Source organism: Eumetopias jubatus, unplaced genomic scaffold (assembly GCF_037043125.1).
Source record: "Eumetopias jubatus isolate StellerSeaLion01/CBP00866 unplaced genomic scaffold, mEumJub1_p1.0 scaffold_6, whole genome shotgun sequence".
NCBI lineage: Eukaryota > Metazoa > Chordata > Mammalia > Carnivora > Otariidae > Eumetopias > Eumetopias jubatus.
The window spans coordinates 21,686,471-21,708,168 of record NW_028274812.1 but is presented as its reverse complement, the minus strand read 5'-3'; the positions used below and the strand labels follow the sequence as shown (position 1 = coordinate 21,708,168).

Here is a 21,698-nt window from a genome sequence, read left to right as displayed (position 1 = left end):
CCTCTTGCCTGTGCCATTATCCAGCTGCTTTCCTTTGGTGCCTGCTCTTCAGACTGCAAACCTCCAGGAGCACTTGTCTTAAAGTCACATAGCTGTTTTGTTTCCTTGCCAGCAAAATATTGAATGTAGTTTCTAAAAAAGCCAGGGTCATCACGTGGTTTCCAATGACTTTAGCTGCAGGTGAATGTGACCCAGAGTGAACCGAAGTGAATGTTGGGCAGCATAAGTTTCACATTTTCTGTGTGAAAGTTCTTCCTTTGTTGTTTGTGATTAATAACTGAGTAGGATATAAAGCCAAGTGATTTCATTGTTGAACACAGACTTGAAGGTCATGAGAAACTGCCTGTTCAAATTAAACTTTGCCAAGATATGGTCAAAAGGTCAGCATTAACACCTGGATAGTTTTTGAAACAAGGCAGAGAAAAACAAAACAACGAAACACCATTCTTTATTCAGTGTAAAAATTGATGTCAAGTAGATCAAATGATGTGTCAGATCCTTACAATAGATGACCTAGACCCTGAGTTTACACAGGGAGAAACACTTTAAAACAAAGGTGTGCTGAGGACCTAGTGTGTGGACCAAGTTGTTCAGAATGAGTTTGTTGTGCTAAGAAATGTGGCAAAGAGTTAGTTGTAGGTATGACTACTTTGTTAATAACTTGATTTTTAAGTTTTGTATCGTATTGTTTTGCTATTTGAAATAGGGTTTTGAATCAGGTTTCTTGGTACTTGGCACTTTGAATTTTATTGTTTTCAGTATTTCATTTAAGAGTCACGCATAATAACTGATGAAAATACAGCGGGACTTAAATTTAAAAATAGTGAGTCTCCTGCACATAACACATAGCCTCTTCAATAGCTATCTTTTATGCTTATTTTCTTTTCTGTGTATTCTCTAGGCTTTTGAATTTAGAAGTTACGAAAAGATTTTCTTCTAGTCTGTCATCTTTACTTTCCCCATTTGGAGAAGGAACTGCCCCAGTTCTTAGTTACATGTTTGTATACATATGTCCATTTGTATGATGAATTGCCACAAGACCTAGCAGCTATAACTTTTAAACCTAAGGATGGGTTAATTTTGAACATGACACACTGAGAGCCTGGCTTTCTCAGGACTGGTGTGATGTAGATGTAGAGGGACGGCTGGGCTGCTTGGGTCCTGTTCCTTCCTGTGTTACTACTTGCTTGTTCTCCAGCTGGGTCTTCATTCTCTTCTCCTGGGACCGCTTCTAGGCCCTAAGTCAACTGGTAGGAATTTGTGTGGCAGGAATAACAGCAGATGGGCGGAGATACAAACTCCTCACTTTGTTCCCCTTAGAATTTTTCCCTGCTGAAAGCAAACAAACCAAACCAAACAAAATCCTCTAAAGCATTATAATTTAATCAGAATTGAGTGATCCCTGTTGAAGAAGTTTTCTTACATGGTTAACTCTTAATTTCTTCTGAATGATTAGGATTTTTCTCTTTTTCCCAAGGATACATCAAGTTATTTCTTTGGTAATTCAGTGAATGTTTATTGTATATTTATGATGTGTAAGGAACTATGTGAGAGAGGCCAGGGGTTCAGACAGTTTCTTCCTTCAGGGAATTAAGAATCTCATGAGGTGGGGTGCCTGGCTGGCTCAGTTGGTAGAGCTAGCATGCGACTCTTAATCTCAGGGTCATGAGTTCAAGCCCCACGTTGGGCGTGGAGCCTACTTTAAAAAAAAAAAAAAAAGAATCTCACGAGAAGGGGAGATCCACATGGGCATATATATGTGTGTATATATATATATAATTAACTCCCTCCCCCAATATTTTGTTATAATTAAGGAACAAAATAAGTGAATTCAAAAGGTGGGGGTGGGGTAGACATAGGGCTGGGGAGGAAACTCTAAAGCCTTCGTGAAAGAGGATGCCATTTGGTATGGAAACTGGTTGGAGTTCTGGGACCAGAGGAAAATGTTCCAGAAAGAGGGTGCGGATCGGTAGGGGAAGGCTGTAGGGAGGCATGCGGAATGCCATGCTAAGTAGGTTACTTGACCCTGTAACATACAGATGTACCTGACTGGAGGCAGTGGATGACGTTTGGCAGGTTTTGTGTGTGCAGAGTTTCATGATCACAAGAAGTTAACCTTTCAAAGGGGGTTAGGATGCATCTAGGAGGGTGGATGGTACGGGAGGTTGTTGTAATACACTGAGGGGACGATGCTGAGGAGCTGGACATTGAGGTTGGTAGCTTGGGAATATCTTGGCTCTGTTGAAGAATTAAATTGAATTATGTCAAAGCTCTCTTCATGGTTTTAATACTTAAGATTCTGCTGCCAGAAGCTGAGCTCACTCTCCTCTTGGGTGTAAGTATGACTGAAAGAACGTGTGTGTGAAAGATTCTTTCCTCTCGTATTTACAGTATCAGTTTCTCGTTTAGGAGCTCAGCTGATACCTGCAGAAAGTGCTTCTGATGGTGACCTGCTTCCGTCTGCTGTCCCTTTTGTGCTTTTCCTAAGTTATTTTTCCTTGGAACATAAAAGGAGGTGCTTAGGTCACATTTCATTTTTTGGGGTCAGTTTGTGCGGGATTGCCCCTCTTCAGTTGTGTTTGTAGGTGCTGATTTGTGTATTGTGCCCAGTTAGGGCTAAAGGCTTGGATGGTTACAGTTGTGCTCTTACTTCTCTGTGTTTCTGCTTCTGATTTTATATTTCAGTTTGTGGTTCCCAGGCAGAAATGAATGACTGAGAAATGTTGCAGATGAGTGGGTGTGTTTGTTTCCTGTTGCTGCTGTAGCAAACCAGCATGAATTTGATGGCTTCGAACATGAATTTATTATCTTACAGTTCTGGAGGTTAGAAGTCAGGCACAGGTTTCACTTTACTAAAATCAAGGTATTGGCAGGGCTGCATTCCTCCTGGAGACTCTAGGGGAGAATCAATTTCCTAGTAGCCTGGGAATATCTTGGCTCTGAAGAGGTTGCCCCCATTCCTTGGCTCCTGGCCCACCCCGTCTTTAAAACCAGCAATGGTGGGCCAAGTCTTTCTCACATTGTGGTGGACAAATCTTAATTTTCATTTTTTTTTTTAAAAGAACCTCCACACAAATAATTTTGCACGGTGGTTAATTCCTCAGTCATTCCTGCTTGTTCAAAATAAATTTCATCACATTTGGGGGGGGGCAGCTGATTTATAATTAATTTAAAAAAGTAGTTAGAAGCTTTTCTTTTTCATGTATATGTGTGTACGTATTATATCATGATATATATGTGTGTCCAATGATGGGGAAAAGGGAAGGAATGAGCCAAGTGCAGGCATTGGATTGAAATTCTGGAAAGGGTCATAAAGAGGAGAGGTAACTTTGCTGTGACAAAAACATGTAAACCACTCATGATTCGCCACTTTTCACACTCTATTCTGAAGCCCTATACTTCAGTTAATGTGATTTAATGGTTTTCTCTCAGTGTTATTTGGCAGGATGTTATTAAGGAAAGACATCCAACATGGTGTTGAAGTCTGTTTGGGAACAAAACAAATGAGTAGCCAAATTAAAAGTGAAATTTAAAGAGTTTTATTTTATGAAAACTGAAGGAGGTCAGAGGCTAGTTAACAGGGAGTTTCTTTGTACATTTATGGATTCAGTGATAGTTTGGCCTTTGGGATTTCTTTTAGGTAAGCCAAATATTATTAAGGCAGATTCTAGCTTTAACGTTCATTGCATTCTACTGCTGACGTAAGAACCCGGGTAGCATAATTATCACAAGAATATAAAAATTGATGTATTATAGTTGTACAATTCATGTTCATTTACTTGGAACTAGGGAGTATACCTATGGGAGATGTCACTTCCATGAAATCTCTTCCTGCATTTTTAGGAAGGAGTCATACATGAGTCAAGGATTTCTCAAGAAAACACTTTTTAAGACAATAATAAATAAGTCACTTAGACCCACCACTTCTTCCTTGTTAATTTTATAGATAGGATTTTTTCTGCTCCTCCCCAGTCATCATTGTATAGACAATGCAATTGCCATTGAATAATATTTAGAATTTTTAGAATGATAATATTTAGAAAATTTTTAGAAAATATGCATTTCTGAAATACTCAGATTACCATTAGAATTAAAGTAGGGTTTTTTTTTGTCGTGGACAAATAGGTCAGTTTAATAACCTATGAGCTTAGGCATTGCCTAAATCTTTCATTTTCTTCTGATGAATTTGATTAGCTTTTATTTTTCACGGAGACAATTGAGTTGCATGAGGGCCAAGAGAAAAAGTCTAGGAATGTTAAGCCCCTATATGAGGGGAAATTTGCCTTTCTTTTATTGCTGATAATCCTTACTGATCTAAGGATTGACGTCCTATACGTTTGTCACTGCTCTTCCTTTTCATGTCCCCTAAAGGGCCATCAGACAAGCCGTTGGGACATGCACAGTTAAGATGGCCTAATGCTGGACATTTGTTCCGTCAGTTTCTTCAATCTGCTGCATGTAGAATGACATTAATTAAAGGAACAATGAGTCTAGCATGTCGAAGATGCCTAATAAAAATTTTTTAAAGAAATGAATCAAATAACTTGCTTGTATATGTGGTTAAAGTTAGTTTTTATAGGGTAGATTATTTCTCTTTCTTTTTGCTTTAGGAAAGGTGTTTGTATTGTGTCTAAAAGGAAAGAGAAACATATCTTTAACATTTAGAACTATAAATCTTAAGCTTAAAAATAAGATTAGTCCAGTGTTATGCTAAGAACTACAGAAGAAGACCGAAGAGAGATCTAGTGCCTATTCTTTCATGATTTGAAAAGGTGTCTCAATACTGTGTTTGGCTTAAGGGGTTTTGTTTTGTTAGGTGATCCTTTAATTTCTGTCTTGACCTTTCATATAATGAGACCATATAATCTTTTAAGATAATGATCTTGAAGTTTTTTTGCGTCAGAGAGTAACTTAAAAATTGATAGAAACTATGGAATTTCTGCCCCCCACTCAAAAATCACATATGCAAACACATAATTCTTCTTAGAAGTTAAAGAAGTTTGTAAAGTCACTAAAACTTACCCAGATATGTAGCAAAATATAAACTTTTGTTCATTTATTCAGTTTATTCTTATTTGTCCATTCATTTCCATAGCTTTATAGGTTTATAGGATTATCTGAGAAGGCTACCTTTGTTCTTTTTTAAGCAAAATATTATGTACTTATGTTTAAAAAGCCAGACATTTCATTGCATAAAAATTATGCCCTGCTCCCAGGGGGGATAATCCCCATCATTAGATGATTAAAAAAAATGTTTTTTTGTTTGTGTGCATATTTAGTGTATGTATTATAATATGTTTCATATTGCCTATTTTTAATAAATACAAGATCATATTATTTATGTTTTGCAGGGTTTTTTTTTTTTTTTTGCGCTAGGTATGCATATTCAATCTTTTTCCATGCCAGTATTGGTAGATTTAGCATATTCTTTTAAATTACTATTTCACCCTTTAATTAGCATGGACATAAGTCTACAGACATACTAAAATTATTTATAGAATAATTTTTATAGTTAACATGGTTGGTGGCAGAAATAGGAAAATAAGGAGGACTGGTTGGAATGACATGTCAGTTGCTAAAACTACCCTTTGTTCATCTTTTCACAGAGTAGTTGTGTACGGTAAGGCTGGGGGAGGCATATATTTTGAACAGGGGGTTGTTGGCCGAGAAATAGGCCTCCACCTAACAGAACACCCACTGTGATGATTTACAATGTTTGAATCTCAGCAAAAATACCACTTGTATTCTGAATTCTTTTGTTTCAACTACATAACTCAATAGAAAGAAAGTTTCCTACAATTGAAAAGAATAGACACTGTTTAGAGGCCAAATTTTGCCTTTTAAGGCTGAATGTGCTTTATTTTAAGCTGCTCTTTCTTCTCAAGAAGACTGATATAAACAAGAGAAGGGCCCTCTGGTATTTCTGTGCAAAGCATCAGTAATACTGTTTCTTTCTTTCCTTTTTTTGGGGGGGAGGAGAGAGCGAGCAAGAGTGTGCATGAGTGAGTGGGGGAGGGGATGGGGGATGGGGGAAGGAGAAAGAATCCTAAGCAGCTCGTGCCCAGCATGGAAACCAACACAGGGCTCGATCTCAGGACCCCGACCGAGATCATGACCTGAGCTGAAATCAAGAGTCAGATGCTTAACTGACTGAGCCACCCAGGTGCCCCAATACTGTTTCTTTTTAAATTAACTGTTTTACTCCTGTTTATCCACTTAGTGCTCATTATGTAGACCCTGAGGAGCTCTGTAGTTCTGACAGTATATCCTAGGGCTGAGTGGAGGCAGCTTGTCTGGGTTGGAATCTCTGCTTCAACTCTTACTAGTTATGAAACCTCACACAAGTTTATGAACTTTGTCTCCTCATCTGTGAAATGGAGGATACTCACAGCACTATCTCGTGGTTGTTGGGAGGGTAAGGCAAGTGAAGAAACACCCCAGGTACAGGGGAAAATTTTGCAAATCATATACAATAGTTCTCCCTTATCCACGGTTTCTCTTTCTGAGGTTTTAGTCACCTGCGGTCACGCATGGTCCAGAAGCAGATGATCCTCCTGCCGATTCATGGTCAGAAGGTCAATAATAGCCTAACTGTGTGTTGACAGTGCCTACGGCATTCCCCTCACTTGATCTCATCCCACAGACATTTTATCATCTCTTATCATTACAAGAAGGGTGAGTGTAGTACAAGAAGGTATTTTGAGAGAGAGAGAGACCACATTCACATAACTTTTGTTATAGTGTATATTTAGAGTTGTTCTATTTTATTATTGGTTTTTGTAAATCTCTTACTGTGCCTAATTTATAAATTAAACTTTATCATGGATTTGTACGTATAGGAAAGAACATATTATATACAGAGTTCAGTACTATCTATGGTTTCAGGCATCCATTAGGGGTCTTGGGATGTATCACCCACAGATAAAGGGAGAGTACTATATCTGAGAACGTTCTAATGTCCAGAACATATAAAGAATTCTTACAACTCAACAATAAAATGACTAGTAGCCTAATTGAAAAAAAGGGCAAAGATTTGAATAGACATTTCTCCAAAGATACACAAATGGCCAGGAGACCTGTAAAAAGATGTTCAAGATCATTAGTCTTCAGGGAAAGGCAAAAAAATCACGGTGAGATTTTACTTTCATACCCACTGGTATGGATATAATAAAAAATACGGAAAAGAAGTATTGAAGAGGATGCGGAGAAATTGGAACTCTCTTATGCTGCTGGTGTAAATGTACAATTAGGTGTAGTAGCTTTGGGAAACAGTTTAGCAGTTCCTCAAAAAATTAAGCGTTGACTTGTCATCTAACCTGGAACTCCCCTCTAAGTTATATTCCCGAGAGAATTGAAAACTATGTCCATATGAGAGCTTGTACGTGGATGTTCATAGCATCCTTATTCATAACAGGCAAAAAGTAGAAACATCCAAAATGCCCCTCAGCTGATGAATAGATCAACAAAATGTGGTCTCTCCACACAATGGAACATTATTCAGCTATAAATAAAATGCAGCATTGATACGAGTTACAACATGCTTGGACTTTGAAAACATAATGCTAAGTGAAAGAAGCTTGGCACGGAAGGCCACATACCATATGATTCTATTTATATGAAATGTCTAGAAGAGGAAGATCCATGGAAGGTCGAGTTGTGGTTGCCTCGGATTGGGGGTGGGGTGGGGATGGGGAATGACTGCTCATGGGTACAGGGTTTTTGGGATAATGAAAATGTTCTGGAATTAGATAGTGCTGAGATTGTGCAACTCTGTGAATATTACTAAAAACCACTGAATTGTACTCTTTTAAGTGGGTGGATGTTACGGTATGTGAATTATATCTCAATTGACAAAAAGTAAGATAGTGCATGGGAAGGGGTACCATTCCTTCATAGTGGGGACTCTGCATATGGTAGCTACTCCTGCTATCATTGTATCATCATCATTATTATGAAAAGATAATTGCTTGTACTGTGGTTATATTATTTCTAGTTCTTTTCTCCAAATTACACAAATACTAGCAATTTAGTGCTTGCAAAACGTTTGTAAAGATCTGCGTTTGTGAACAGGTTTTGTGACGGAGAGCCTTTGAGTTACTGTGGGTATATGTGTTTTTCCCATTTGCTTGCACTGCATCTTCTTGGTATGAAACATGGTACTTCTTGACAGGTCATACAGCATTTATAGATTTTTTTTTCCTTTTATTCTCTTTTATTTGGTTTATCTGATTGGATACATTCAACTCCTGTGAGGGAGAGAAAGCAAAGAAACACGGAATAGGATAATCTAGAGGAATTCCTCAGTCTTGGTGAAATTTTCCTTTCAATGTTTTCTCATATAGTTAAACAAGGGGTTTTTCTTCTTCTGGGAAATAGCTACATGGCGTGAGATTTACGGTAGTACAATGTTAACATAATCACACGAGGACGATTTTTGAAAATCTTTTATATAAAATACATGTAAAAATTGACTCTTTCTTTAGTCTGAAATAACATTTGGGCTGTGTTTGCTGAATATGTCGACCATATCCTAAACACTACGATCCTTTAAGAACTATTAATAGATGAGATTTGGGTGCATTTAAATAGTTTTAAGGATTAAATGGTATTTATACAAGTGTATAAACTTTTATAGCATGTTAGAATATTTGATTATGGCTAGGGAAATGAACATTATCTGCCTATTATAGGATCTAAAATTGATCCGAGCTTTAACTTTCATTTCTGGATTTACTCCTTCAAGCTTAAAGGGTATTCTGATTTCATTATTATCAATACCAGGACAAGAAGGTCTTTCGGTTTCATTGTAACTGAGTATCATGGTGGCCTCCCCCCCCCCCCCACCCCCGAGCCCTGCTCTTTGTATGGATGTTAGACTTGTCTTTGGTTATTATATATGTCTACCCCAGTCAGCCTTTGCCTGGCTACCAGTTTGCAACTTTGACCTTTGATAAAGCTACACTGATTCTTTCCTAATGGGGACCCACCTGATTGTCCTGCCAGTTGGATGCTTTGGTCTTGCTTGCTGTTTGGAGTATGTCCCTTGATGGCTTTACATGTTGGTATCCTTATTTTCTAGCTCTTGTCTGAGTGCTGCCCAGGGGCACTCTCTTCTGTTCTAGTGCATAGGCTGGTCTCCAACAATTGCCACATTTTGCATGGCAGTTTTAAGGCATGCTTCCCCCGCCCCAAAGAGTAGCAATCTTTTAATGAGTTGTGTGCTTATCATGAGTATTAATACTAAAATGTTATATGTGAATAAATTATATATAGTTATTGTTTTGATACCCAGTGTCATTCTGATTTGAATTTTTCTAGAATAATTATTATGTCTTAAACATTTATATCATTTATTTTCTTCTTGTTACTGAGAAGAAAATAGTTTAATCAGTCTGGTGATTTGTACATTAAAGAATTATATATGCAATTGCCATAGATGTCTGTGGTTAAATTCTTTTATTAAAATTTCACTTTTAGTGAAGTGAAAAATGTACCACCATAAAAATGGTCTAGCTTTATTACTTGATTTACAAAGTGAATAAGCATAGTTAATGATACTGTACTGTGAGCTACAGAAAGAAGAATATGTGTCTTTTATTTGTCACAGCAATAGTTTTTCAGACTCATTGACTATTATATCTTTTACTCTACCAAGTGATGTTTGTCTCTGTGCAAGTGTATGATATACCTGTGTTTATATGTATAATTGAGTTTATCATCTTCTATCACTATGTATTCACATGAATCTATCAAATTAAAATATGTGCCGTTTATCAAAGTTTGGCACAATTAGGTGTCTATACGTAAACCTGTAAGATGTTGGAATTTAGTTTTGGTGTGTGTGAATGTGAGTGGGAAGACTGATACGTGATTTCTATTTCTTTCCTCCCTCAGTGCCATGCACAGTTTCTTTTTTGGTTAGTTGTTGCCAGCACAACTGTGGGGCTGCTCCGTGTGTGTGGCTTCGCCTCGTAACCCACACTGTCTGCTCCCAGACCCACTCCATGTCTGGTTGCAAGTCAGCGTAGTGTTTCCTGGAATTGTGACTGGGCGTTGCTGCTCTACCCTATGCTTTCGCTTGCCCCTATTAGTGTTTCTTGGTTCTCCCATCAGTGCGTCTCTGATTTCTTTGTCCACAAATAGTCTTATGCCGAGTCATGATCCTCCTGCTTTTACAAATCAACCAAGCTCTGGCAAGGGAAATGATTATTCATCAAAACTCTAAAACACCAGGATGAAATGTTCCTATTTAGATGAATCAGGGGTCAATTTAGTTTGCTAATGAGCTTCAGAATTGCTCTGCCTGTGGGGACTATTTTTATACTAGTTTTTCTTCTTTTTAATGTTCCTTCCTAGAAGTCAAATTTTCATTCTTTGTCAATAATAAAAGGATCTTCAAGCACATGAAATGAGGAAGCAAGAAAGAAAATCTGTGAGTCATCTTGATGATCATGGTTTTAAAATTTTGTAGAAGGATGAAAAGGCCATAGATATAACGTAATTTTTTTTTAATTGAAGTGGAAAAGTTAGAGGTCTAGATTGAATTATGGTCAATACATAGTTTGTGTAGGCCCAATGAACAAATTAAATAAACTCATCCAATGATTTTTTTTTTTTTTAATTGACAACCTGTTTTGGGAGCTGCATATAGTCTGACAAGCAAAGGAGACATTTCTTGCCCTCATGGACTTATACAGATCAATATGTAATCAAATTGAAATAAGTATTGGGGAGCAAAAGAAAAGAAAACAGCATGCTTTGAGACTGTGAAAGTCTTGAAGTCTCTTCTGAAGAAAAGATGTTTAAAATTAGACCTAAGATAGCCATAGGAATTAAGCAGGTTGAAAATGGGTGAAAAGTACTGTAGGCAGGCATAGCAGCATTAGCAAATATCCTGGGGCAGGAAGGGCTGGGTACACACACAAAGGACTGTGTGGCTGGAGCTCTTGAGAGGAAGGGAAAGTGTTGCAAGATAGGGCTTGGCTTGGGTAGGGCAGGGTTAGATGAGTCAGAGCTTTCTAAACCATGTTAATTTAATTGTTCTAGAGTTCATTGTCAAGCTGGCTACCATTTAGAAAGTGTATTAGAAAGGAACAGGAGTAGGAATGTTAGGTTTTTGGCTTTAGGTTAGTGGATTCCAAGCAAGAGATGACAGTAGCTCCGGTGGGAGGCTGGCTGGGAGATGAAGAGTTGTGGCTGGATTCAAGGCGTCCTGAGGAATTGGAGCCGACAGGGTTGGTGATGGACTGTGGTATCAGGTAGGTTGCGGAATGCCAAGGATTGGTTTTAGGGTTCTAGCATGAACAAGTGGGTGGATGAAGGTGCTGGGTACTGAACTAAGAAAGATTGGAGACAGAATTGATTTGAGAAAAAGCCAGCAATTCAGTTTTAAATGTGTTAAGTTTGAAATGAGTCCATGAGCTATCTCAGTGGAGAAGTCAGATAGATGCTTGGATACATGCTGTTTTTATCTCTGACTGTGGCATAGCAAATTACTCTGAAACTTAGCAGCAAATTTACATTCATAATCTACTGCTATATAACAAATAACCCCAGTCCTTAGTAGCTTCAAACAGCAAATATTTATTATTTCATACAATTTCCTGGGTCAGACATTTGGGAGTGGCTTTGCTAGGTGATTCTGGCCCAGGGTCTCTCAGGAGGTTGTAATCAAGGTATTGGCCAGGGCTGCAATCATCTGAAGGCTTGACTGAGGCTGGAGGATCTGATTCCAAGATGGGTTATGCACATGGCTTTTGGCAGAAGGTCTCAGCAGTTCCTTGCTGGCGTTGGTGGGAGGCCATAGTTCCTCACCATGTGGACCTCTCCATAGGGCTGCTTGAGTATCTTCAGGACATGGCAGCTGGCTTCTCCTAGAGCGAGTGATATGAGAGAGTGCAAGGAAGAAACAGCAAAGCCTGTGACATAGTCTCAGAAGACCTACATCATTAACCTCTGCCGTATTCTACTTGTGAGAAGTGAGTTACCAAATCTAGCTCACATTAAAGGGGAGGGGAATTACACTCTACCTCTTGAATGGAGGACTAACAAGTAATTTGTAAACATATTTTGAAACCAGTACACATAATTTTGTCATTTAGTAGAGAGGTTTGGGTTGGCGATACAACACTGGGGCTTCTGCACATAGATGGTATTTGGAACTATGAGAGTGGATTAGAAACTACTCGCTAAGAGTGAATAAATTGAGATGTGGCCCAGGACTGATCTGCTAGGAAATCTGACCTTTAGAAGGACCTGCTATGGAGGAGTAGAGGAGAAAAAGGAAATTAAATCTGGAAAGACAATATGAGATTTTTGAGAGGTGGGGAACGGTCTGCTGTGTGGAAGGCTACTGAGATGTCTATTTGACTTCATTTTTAAGAATTTGTTCTTTGAATGAATGAATGAGTAAATAAATGAGTCATGCATATGTACAAAATTTTAACTCTAAATATGTTTGTTATAGAAATGCTTATAAACTTAAAAACAGGAAACATCATCAAGAATATGCAATAACAGGGTGGTAGTGGGAAATAAATATTGAATGTCCAGTCAATAGAATACCTATGGAGCTTTGAAAGGGACAATGGAAAACAGTGTGTCATAAGAAAAAGACAAAAATGTCTAGGAGGACGGACACAAACATGTTAATAGTGATTGCCTCTGGGTGGAGGGAGATGGGTGATTTAACTTTCCTTCCTTTTGCTTATCTGAATCTTCCTTAATAAATGTGGATTGCTCTTGTAACAAAATGTTTTCAGATATCCTCCCAAGGCAAAGCAAAATAATTAAAATAATACTTATACTACTGGCACTTAAAATTTGATTGAGGAAAATTGTGGCACCAAACTCTGGCAGCCAAGGCAAGGTGATAAAATGTGTGGATGAAGTAGCTCCATCATTTAGGGCAAAGAAGGACTCTAATTGATTTGGACACCTGGCTCATTCCTGGTCCGCAAAGTGAGAGGATGTGATATACATTGCCCTCTAAAGCAATTTCACATAAACTACAGAGATGTTCTTAAATTGTTGTGAAAGCAGAGAGCATACTTTTATTTATTTTTTTTAATTTTTAAAATTTCTTTTTAAAGATTTTATTTTTAAGTAAGCTCTACACCCAATGTGGGGCTCGAACTCACAACCCCGAGATCAAGAACTGTGTGCTCTACCGACTGAGTCAGCCAGGTGACCCCAGCACAGAGCATGCTTTTAAATGTAGGTTCCCTGAAGGCAGTTCTGTAGGCAGAAGGCAGATTCCTGTATGGGGCTTAGGGATACAAGCTTTCTAATGATTTGATATAACAAAGTGGTGAAGTTTGTAGTCTCTTGAGAATACAGTAGTTAACATTCGCTTAGACCAGACTTTCCCCCTGTCTCTGCGTGACACGCACCCTCCTGGCTCAGTAAGCCTGGTTGGGGTCAAGGAATCTGTGTTCTGGGGAAATTCTCTAGGGGAGTCTGATGTTTAGCTATGTCTGGGAATGTCTGCAGTTCATTCAGATGAGGATGACAGTCACTTTTTATTGAGCATTTCCCTGAGCCCCTTGCTACCTACTTTGATCATATTATCATTTTTTCTTCCTGCAGTCATTTGAGTGTTGTATTTTTCTCCCCCTTTTACATAGGAGGAAAATCAGAGAGACTGAACAAGGTATTTAAGGCAAAAAGATATCAAAAAAGCAGTTCAGTGGAGTGGTTGGGAGTGCAAGCTCTACCTTGTGAGGTTGTTGGGATTTGCGTTGCACACGGAATGTCTGGTCTGTGTCTGGCTTACAGCAAGCATTTATTAAATGTTAGTTTTATAATGAAAACATATTTGTGGGGTGGGGCTCTGACAACATCCTCAATATACTATCTCCCTATTCTAATCATCTTTTAGTGTTACCTTGTATATGGGGGCTGCTACATTTCAGTCTGGCCAATGTCCCTTTTACAGAGGTAGACTATAGGACTCCGTCTTCTAGACCAGAAATATTCCTGAATTTCTTTCCTCAGACTTATCCCAGCGGTGCCAGATTGAATTAGGATCGAGTGGAACTGTAAGGAAGAGAAACCCTACTACTCTGGGTTGTAAGAAATAACTCCCTTTTCTTCGGAAACTTTCCATCTGTAGATAGGCAGTCCAAGGCTGGTTAGCTGCTCAGGGAAATGGGCTGCTCCTGTCTTCTTGGAGAAAGGTGGAAGGCCAAGGGTAAAATGTTTATGGCAGCTGCATGTGTTAAATTTTCTCAGGGAGTTCCTAGCTCACCTGGAAGTTCCATCCAACACTCTTTTGCTCACCATTGGCCAAAAATGGGCTGTATGGTTGTTCCTAGTCGCAAGGGGAGGTGATTATTGTAACTGGCCACCTTGCCTCAAGGGAAGAAAAAATGAGATTCGACTTATAAGCAAGAAGAGGGGAGAGGTGATTGAGAAGGTAACCATCAGTATCTACCACAGGAGTTTGAACAGGCGTTTCCCTCTTGAGTTAGAGGTCTAGAGGCGTGGTCATTGTGAAAACGGTTTTGATTCTAGAATTTAGAATATCTCCATTTATATCTTAAAAGAATCATCTGTTGAACTATGAGTTTTAAAAGATGAAATTGGAACCAAGTGAAATTTCCTCATTCCTCTTTTTGGAGAATGTAAGAGGTGAGGCATACTAAATATCTCTTCTGTGAAAGGTTGCAATGGGAGTGAAAAATGTTTATTGCACATGCTTTTTTCCCCCATTTTTTTATGGTGAAATATGTAAAACAAAATGTAACATTGTAACCATTTTTAAGTGAACAGTTCAGTGGTGTTCCCTACATTTACCACCATCCATCTCCATAACTCTTTTCATCTTGCAGAATGGAAACTCTGTACCTGTTAAACAGTGACTCCCAATTCCCCTCGCCTGCCAGCCACCATTTTACTTTCTCTCTCTATAAATTTAGCTACTGTAGGTAAATGGAATCATACAGTATTTCACTTTTTGTGACCAGCTTATTTCACTTAGTAAAATGTTCTTTTTTTTTTTTTTAGATTTTATTTATTTGAGAGAGAGAGACACAGCGAGAGAGGGAACACAAGCGGGGGGAGTGGGAGAGGGAGAAGCAGGCTCCCCGCAGAGCAGGGAGCCAGATGCGGGCTCGATCCCAGGACCCTGGGATCACTTAGTAAAAGGTTCTTAAGGTGCATCTATGTTTTCTTCCTTTTTAAAGGCTGAATAGTATTCCAGTGTGTGTGTGTGTGTGTGTGTGTGTGTGTGTGTGCGCGCGTGTGTGTACGTACACACCACGTTTTGTTTATCCATTCATTCATCCATGGGCACTTGGATTGCTTTCATTGTTCAGCTATTGTGAATAATGCTACTATGAATATGGGTGCCTAGATGTTTCTTCAAGATCCTGCTTTCAATTCTTTTGGGTATATTATTGCACATGCTTGTACCTCAGACTCAGTCAGGTTTGCTCGTCCTGAGTGAAATGCTAAAGCTTTGAATAAAAATCATCCAAATCTTTTTGTTTGATTCACTCTCTTGCTAATAACTTCAAGAAAAATTTGTCATCATGAATTAGACTTTCTATAGTCTGGGATAATGGAAGGGAGACAGTCATTGTAGGGCTCTCACCCGAGTCGAAGGCAGACGCCCAACCACTGAGCCACCCAGGCGTCCCATCTTCCTTTCTAATCTAACCTTGAGATCCACTGGCCGTTGGCTTGTTGCACTATGAAAGGACCTAGTTTTTAAAGTGTCATTAGGAAGGAAACAGAGAAGAAAACAGAGTATTATCTTTCCTTTGCAAAGCTGTGTTGACTGTGCACCTGGGTGACTCTCTGAGTTTCTGGTCTCCTAATTAAGAAATGATTTAACAGTGAGAGGAGTCTAGTGAAGGAAACTTAGAGTGAATCCATTTGGTGTTTCCATAAAACTGACTGAAATGATTAGGACTCTTGAGTCTAAAATGATGAAAATAGAGAGGAGATATAATAACTGGGTATAAAGTCATTTATTTCAGAAGAGCAAACATGAACTTGTTCTTCTAATCTTCAATTGAATTAATTAAATTAACATCCAACTAAGTTAAATTAATCTAGACTTTCTGATGCTTAAGAGAGGCACATTTTAGACAAAGAAAAGAAAGAGCTGTTTTACACAGAAGGTGTTCCCCCAGTTTGCTGTAACCAGAGATGGTATAGTCTGAAGTTAATGAATTTTCAAAAAAGGCAAATAAATGTTAGACCTACAGTAGAGTATTAAATATAGTGCTGATTTGAGGCAGGATCTTAATTTTCTTTTATTCTTTTTTTTTTTTAAAGATTTTATTTATTTATTTGAGAGAGAGAATGAGAGACAGCATGAGAGGGAGGAGGGTCAGAGGGAGAAGCAGACTCCCTGCTGAGCAGGGAGCCCGATGTGGGACTCGATCCCAGAACTCCAGGATCATGACCTGAGCCGAAGGCAGTTGCTTAACCAACTGAGCCATCCCGGCGCCCAGGATCTTAATTTTCAACAGTAACTTAGAGGATGAATGATCATAAAGGATAACATTAGCATGCTGGGGAAGTGGCTTGAATATCAGGTTTCTTGCATTTTTTTGTTCATACTGTGGATTTTATCTCTCGTCCAACTCTACCTGAATAAGCTTTTCTTTTTTTCTTTTTTTAAAGATTTTATTTACTTATTTGACAGAGACACAGCAAGAGAGGGAACACAAGCAGGGGGAGTGGGAGAGGGAGAAGCAGGCTTCCCGCCCAGCGGGGAGCCCGATGCGGGGCTCGATCCCAGGACCCCGGGACCATGACCCGAGCCGAAGGCAGACGCCCAATGACTGAGCCACTCAGGCGCCCCTGAATAAGCTTTTCAATAAAAGAAGTATTAATGGCTCATGTGAACTTTTTACATAGTTATTAGCTATGTAAATGAAAAATGAGGGAGTATGCATTTTCCAATCTGAAACTATTTAAATTATTTTACTCATTAACTTTCAGTTTATATGCTTTGAAGCAAAGAGTGCTGTGCTTCATGGGCTGATTTCTTAACCGTGAGGCCCATGGGAAGAAATCTTTGCCCCTGAAGTTTTAAGAGGAAACATAGTGTTCCTTTCTGGCATGCTCTTCCTGCTTACTGTAAATATTTTTCTTGGATAAAGGATTGCATTTTAATGCACTTGCAATTTTGAAAATATAATTATTAAAATGACTCCTCCCCCTTTTTAAATTATGTCACATTTGGTTTTGACTTGCCATGGCTTAATATTAGAAGACTCTAAAATAGAGAAAAATTCAAAAAGGACTTCTGAAATACTCTATTTTCTATTTTAAAAATTATATATATGTATAGGCTCTGAGAAAGTCTAGGTGGGTCCGTGTAATCTGTCAGTAACATTTTGGTTTACATTAATCTTCTATTTTTGTCTTCCCATCTTTATAGCTGATCAGTACCCGGATAATTTTACCTTGAAATACTTGGATTTATTGCAAAAGGTGTATTTTAAATGATGCAGCTCCCTTTTCAGCAATGTTTCCATAGTGCATAGACTAGAAGATGGGAAGAGATGAACCTCCAGAAGCACAGCTACTTTACATCTACCCGATTATCTCTTCAGACTGAAGTGGTAAACTCAGTGGAAAGACAGATGGAAGGAAAAGCAGTGTAACCTGGAGAGTTTCATTTTTAGAAATGGGTAACCTTCACTGCACCTAGTGTAGGAGCTTGGGGCTTGGTCTCTAAGGGAGCTCTTCTTGTGTGTTGAGTGTTGGCATCTACAATCTCTCCCTCCCTCCCGCCTTCCCAGATCCTTCCCGTCTGCATGTAATTACAGACGGGCCATGTCGCCCGTATTCTCACCATCCCCCACCAAGGCAGGCAGGCAGGCAGACAGACCTTCTCTCAGCCCAGTTTATTTTTATAACTGCCACGTTCTCTTCCCTTCCTACTTGTTTACATTAACGTGGAAAACAACATACCTTTTGCAGAATGGGTGTTTTAAAGAAAAAAATGGTACAAAGTATTATTTGTTATAGAATTTTGAAAACATAGCTCATAAAAATAGAATATAAGAATCTCTCAGGATCTTAGAGATAGATGGTGCTAATATTTTGCTCTTGTCTTTCTAGTTCTATATGCACACAATGTATAAGTGAAACACTGTATACTCTTTAATGATCTGCTTTTTTATTCCTTAGCATATTGTGAAAATCTGGGTGCCTGGGTGGCTCAGTTGGTTAAGCGACTGCCTTCGGCTCAGGTCATGATCCTGGAGTCCTGGGCTCAAGTCCCACATCGGGCTTCCTGCTCGGCGGGGAGTCGGCTTCTCCCTGTGACCCTCTTCCCTCTTGTGCTCTCTATCTCTCATTCTCTCTCTCTCTCACTCAAATAAATAAATAAAATCTTTAAAAAAATATTGTGAAAATTCTTCCATATCTTCACATATTATTTCTTAATATCATTTTATTATATTATTTTATATTATATAAAATTATTTATATTATTATATTATTTTTAAGTAATTTCTACACCCAGCGTGGAGCTCGAACTCACAACCTCGAGATCCACTGACTGAGACAGCCAGGCACCCTCTTAAACATCATTTTTTTAATGGTTGTATTTATGCATGAAAATATACTTTTAAATAATCCCTATGGATGGATATTTAGATTGTTTGCCGGCTTTTTTTTTTTTTTTCAATTATGAAGAGTACTTCGAAGAAGTACATTCTTTTAAATGTATCTAAATATGTGTGAGTCTAATTATTTCCTTAAGATAAATTTCCAAAATTTGTGGGTCAATGGTCGTATAATCCTAAATATGTTAGTACAGAAGTTGTTGTATTGCTCCAGGAAACTTGTAATAATATACATACATGTCTCCCAGCCCAAAGCCAGCTTCCTTGCTCCCTTTACAACATTGGATGCCAGCTGATTCTGGGTGGTTAAATTCACCATCTTTCTCCAGGGACTTTTTCCCCAGCTCCTCTGTTGCTTTAACTTTGTTAAGTATGCCTTTCTTCTGAAAACTTCAGCTCCTGGGATATCTCCTGTAGGTGAAGACATTCTCTTTACTGCCCTAGTCTTGCCTTGTCACAGGCTTGCTTGACATTTTCACCGGAATATCCCGCTAACCCCTGATTCATTAGATGCAGAGAACGTCCTTTCTTTCCTAAGTGGTTTCTCTTCCTGTGCTTCTATTTTTCTTTTTCTTCTTTTTTTTAAATGGAGAGGCACTGCCATCCTTTTTGCATTACCTGAAAGCCTGGGACTTTTTTTGACTTCTCTTCTTCTTCATTGCCCTTCTAGTAGTTCAGTAGTCAAGTCATGGTAACCTCACCTGGACGACTCAATGCCTCTTTGCATCCATCTCTTCCTTTCTAATTTTTTTTTTTTTTTAAGATTTTATTTATTTGACAGAGAGAGACATAGCAAGAAAGGGAACACAAGCAGGGGGAGTGGTGGAGGGAGAAGCAGGCCTCCCGCTGAGCAGGGAGCCCAGTGCGGGGCTCGATCCCAGGACCCTGGGATCATGACCCGAGCCGAAGGCAGTTACCCAACCACTGAGCCACCCAGGCGTCCCATCTTCCTTTCTAATTTCATTGCTATCTCACTACTTCTGGCTTTCAGATGTCCATCATGGGTGACTGTAATAAGGGTTGCATTGGCTTCCTTTCTTCTAGCCTCCCTCTCTATGAATCCATTTTTCATATGAAACTCACTAGAGCACACTTCTGATCCTGTTACTCCTTGGCTCAGAAAGTCAGTGGCCCACATTGCTTGTTCTTTTGAATTTAGCTTGATTTTAAAAATCCTCCACAATCTAGCTGCAGTCCATTTAAAAAATTCAGTGATACTGCAGCTGTGATCAAAAATCATCCAGCCAGAGAAACAACTCATAGTTTTGTTTCTGTATCTGTTCTTTATGCCTTGAGGACTTTGCATGTTCTCTCTTCCACAAATGCCCTAATGGTGTCTACATGCCTCAAATAAATCAATTCAAATGCAGCTTATTCCTTGCAGCCTCTTTTGATTCCCTCCTCACCCCCATCAAAAAGAAATATTTTTCCTCCGCATTTATGAATGTATCTGTACCTAAGATATTAATTATAATTGTCCGTCACTTATTTATGTACTTGTCTTATCCTCTCCCCGCCCCCCACCTTCCCTCTATGATACCTTCTTGAAAGCATCATCTGAATCTCTTTTGGGACCAGCATAGTAGATATTCAGTAAAATACTATCTGGTGGTCAGTAAATGCCACTTTCTATTTCCTTTTTTTCCCACAAAGTTTATGAACAACTAATTTTCGTTAAAAGAGTAGGAAATATAAAACTTTAAGTGGTGACTATAACAAAGAGCAGAAATATTTCCAATTCTTAGTAGGTCTGTTTAGTGGACAAGAAGTCTTATAAAACAACTGATGCTAATTTGTTCATGCACAACTGTTAATTTTTGCGTTATTTTTGCTCAGTCCTGTTAGCTCCCAATGCTTAAAAGTAGGTTATAAGGGCTATCGATTGCCTCACTGGGAAGACTGCAATGAAGGCAAGCTTCTCAAACCTGCCATGCACGTTGGCATTCATTAAACCATCATTATGAGCAAGCAGGCTCAAAAACAGTTCGTATAGCCTGTTTCATAAGCTTGGTAAGCTGCAGCTCTCTGTCCTGAAGGACATGAGGGGTTTAGTTGGAGTAGATGGAGCAGTATTCCAGAGCTGTGCAATGTAGTGGGATGGCCACCATGTACCTGAACCATGGCCAGTCTGAGCTGGGATGTGGTATAAAAGTAAAACACACCCCATATTTCAAAAAGGGCAGTAAGAAAAAGATGTAAAATATCAATAGTTTAAAAAATAGAGTATATGTCAAAATGATAATTTTTATATGTATATGGGGTAAAGAACACATATTACTAAAATTAATTTTACCTCCTTTTTTTAACATGGCTACTCAAAAACTAAAAAATTTAAAATTTTTATATTATATAGCTTGCCTTGTTCTATAGAACAATGCTGTTTTAGAGGGAGGATTTAGTTAGACTTACCGTCAGTATCAGGCAATGAGGATCGTCCCAGCTGAGGCTGAACACAGGGTCAGAAGGGATTGAGCCTCCTAGATATGCCCAGTTTTTATTCTTTTTAGTCAGTGGTGAGACCTGTCTGTAAAATATTTTGGCCAATCCACATTTATTGAATAACACTAAACTCACCAGTGGGAGAGTGTTCCTAACCTTCTAATTATGCCAATTACCAAGCGCAGTAAAAGCACATTTCTCATGTTCATTAAATTAATTGGCAAAGTCTCTGGTGTTAATGGTGACAAGGATAACATACCTTGGTAGAGGCCACCTCTAGGGTTTAGCCTTTCTAATTAAATTACAACTTACCTTGTCTGGAGTTGTTATCCTAGGTTGGGATAACACAAGCTTGGGAAGTGGTTTGTGTCCTGGAGTCTGTGTGTTCCCCTGTGGTCAGCCTGTGCAGTGGTGAAGCAACCTGCCTCTCCTTTCTCATCTTTCCTCTCGGGATTCCCCTCCTCCACTTTACAAAAGAAAGACACACCACTCACCCTCTCCAGATCTTTCTGTGCTTCACTACTGCATTATTGCAAACAAGGGAGCAATATTAGAATGCAAAGTAAAGAACATTCCCTTAAAAATTATTAAAATGGTTAGTGCTTTACTGCATCCAGGGGCCAGGCTTTGTGCCTGCCATGCATCCATCCATCCATCCATCCATCC

At 38.9% G+C, this 21,698-nt stretch overlaps 1 protein-coding gene across 8 annotated transcripts in view; it reads left to right on the top strand.

The window, feature by feature from the left end:
• UTRN (utrophin) overlaps positions 1-21,698 on the top strand; it is a 500,702-nt gene that overhangs the window by 70,723 nt on the left and 408,281 nt on the right. Inside the window, exon 1 of one of the 8 annotated variants that reach the window (XM_088023857.1) lies at positions 11,055-11,258. The exons of the other annotated variants lie outside the window; for them this stretch is intronic. The gene's annotated coding sequence lies outside the window, so the exon portion shown is untranslated. Of the gene's footprint in view, positions 1-11,054; positions 11,259-21,698 lie in introns of those variants that run through there. 8 annotated transcript variants of the gene reach the window in all.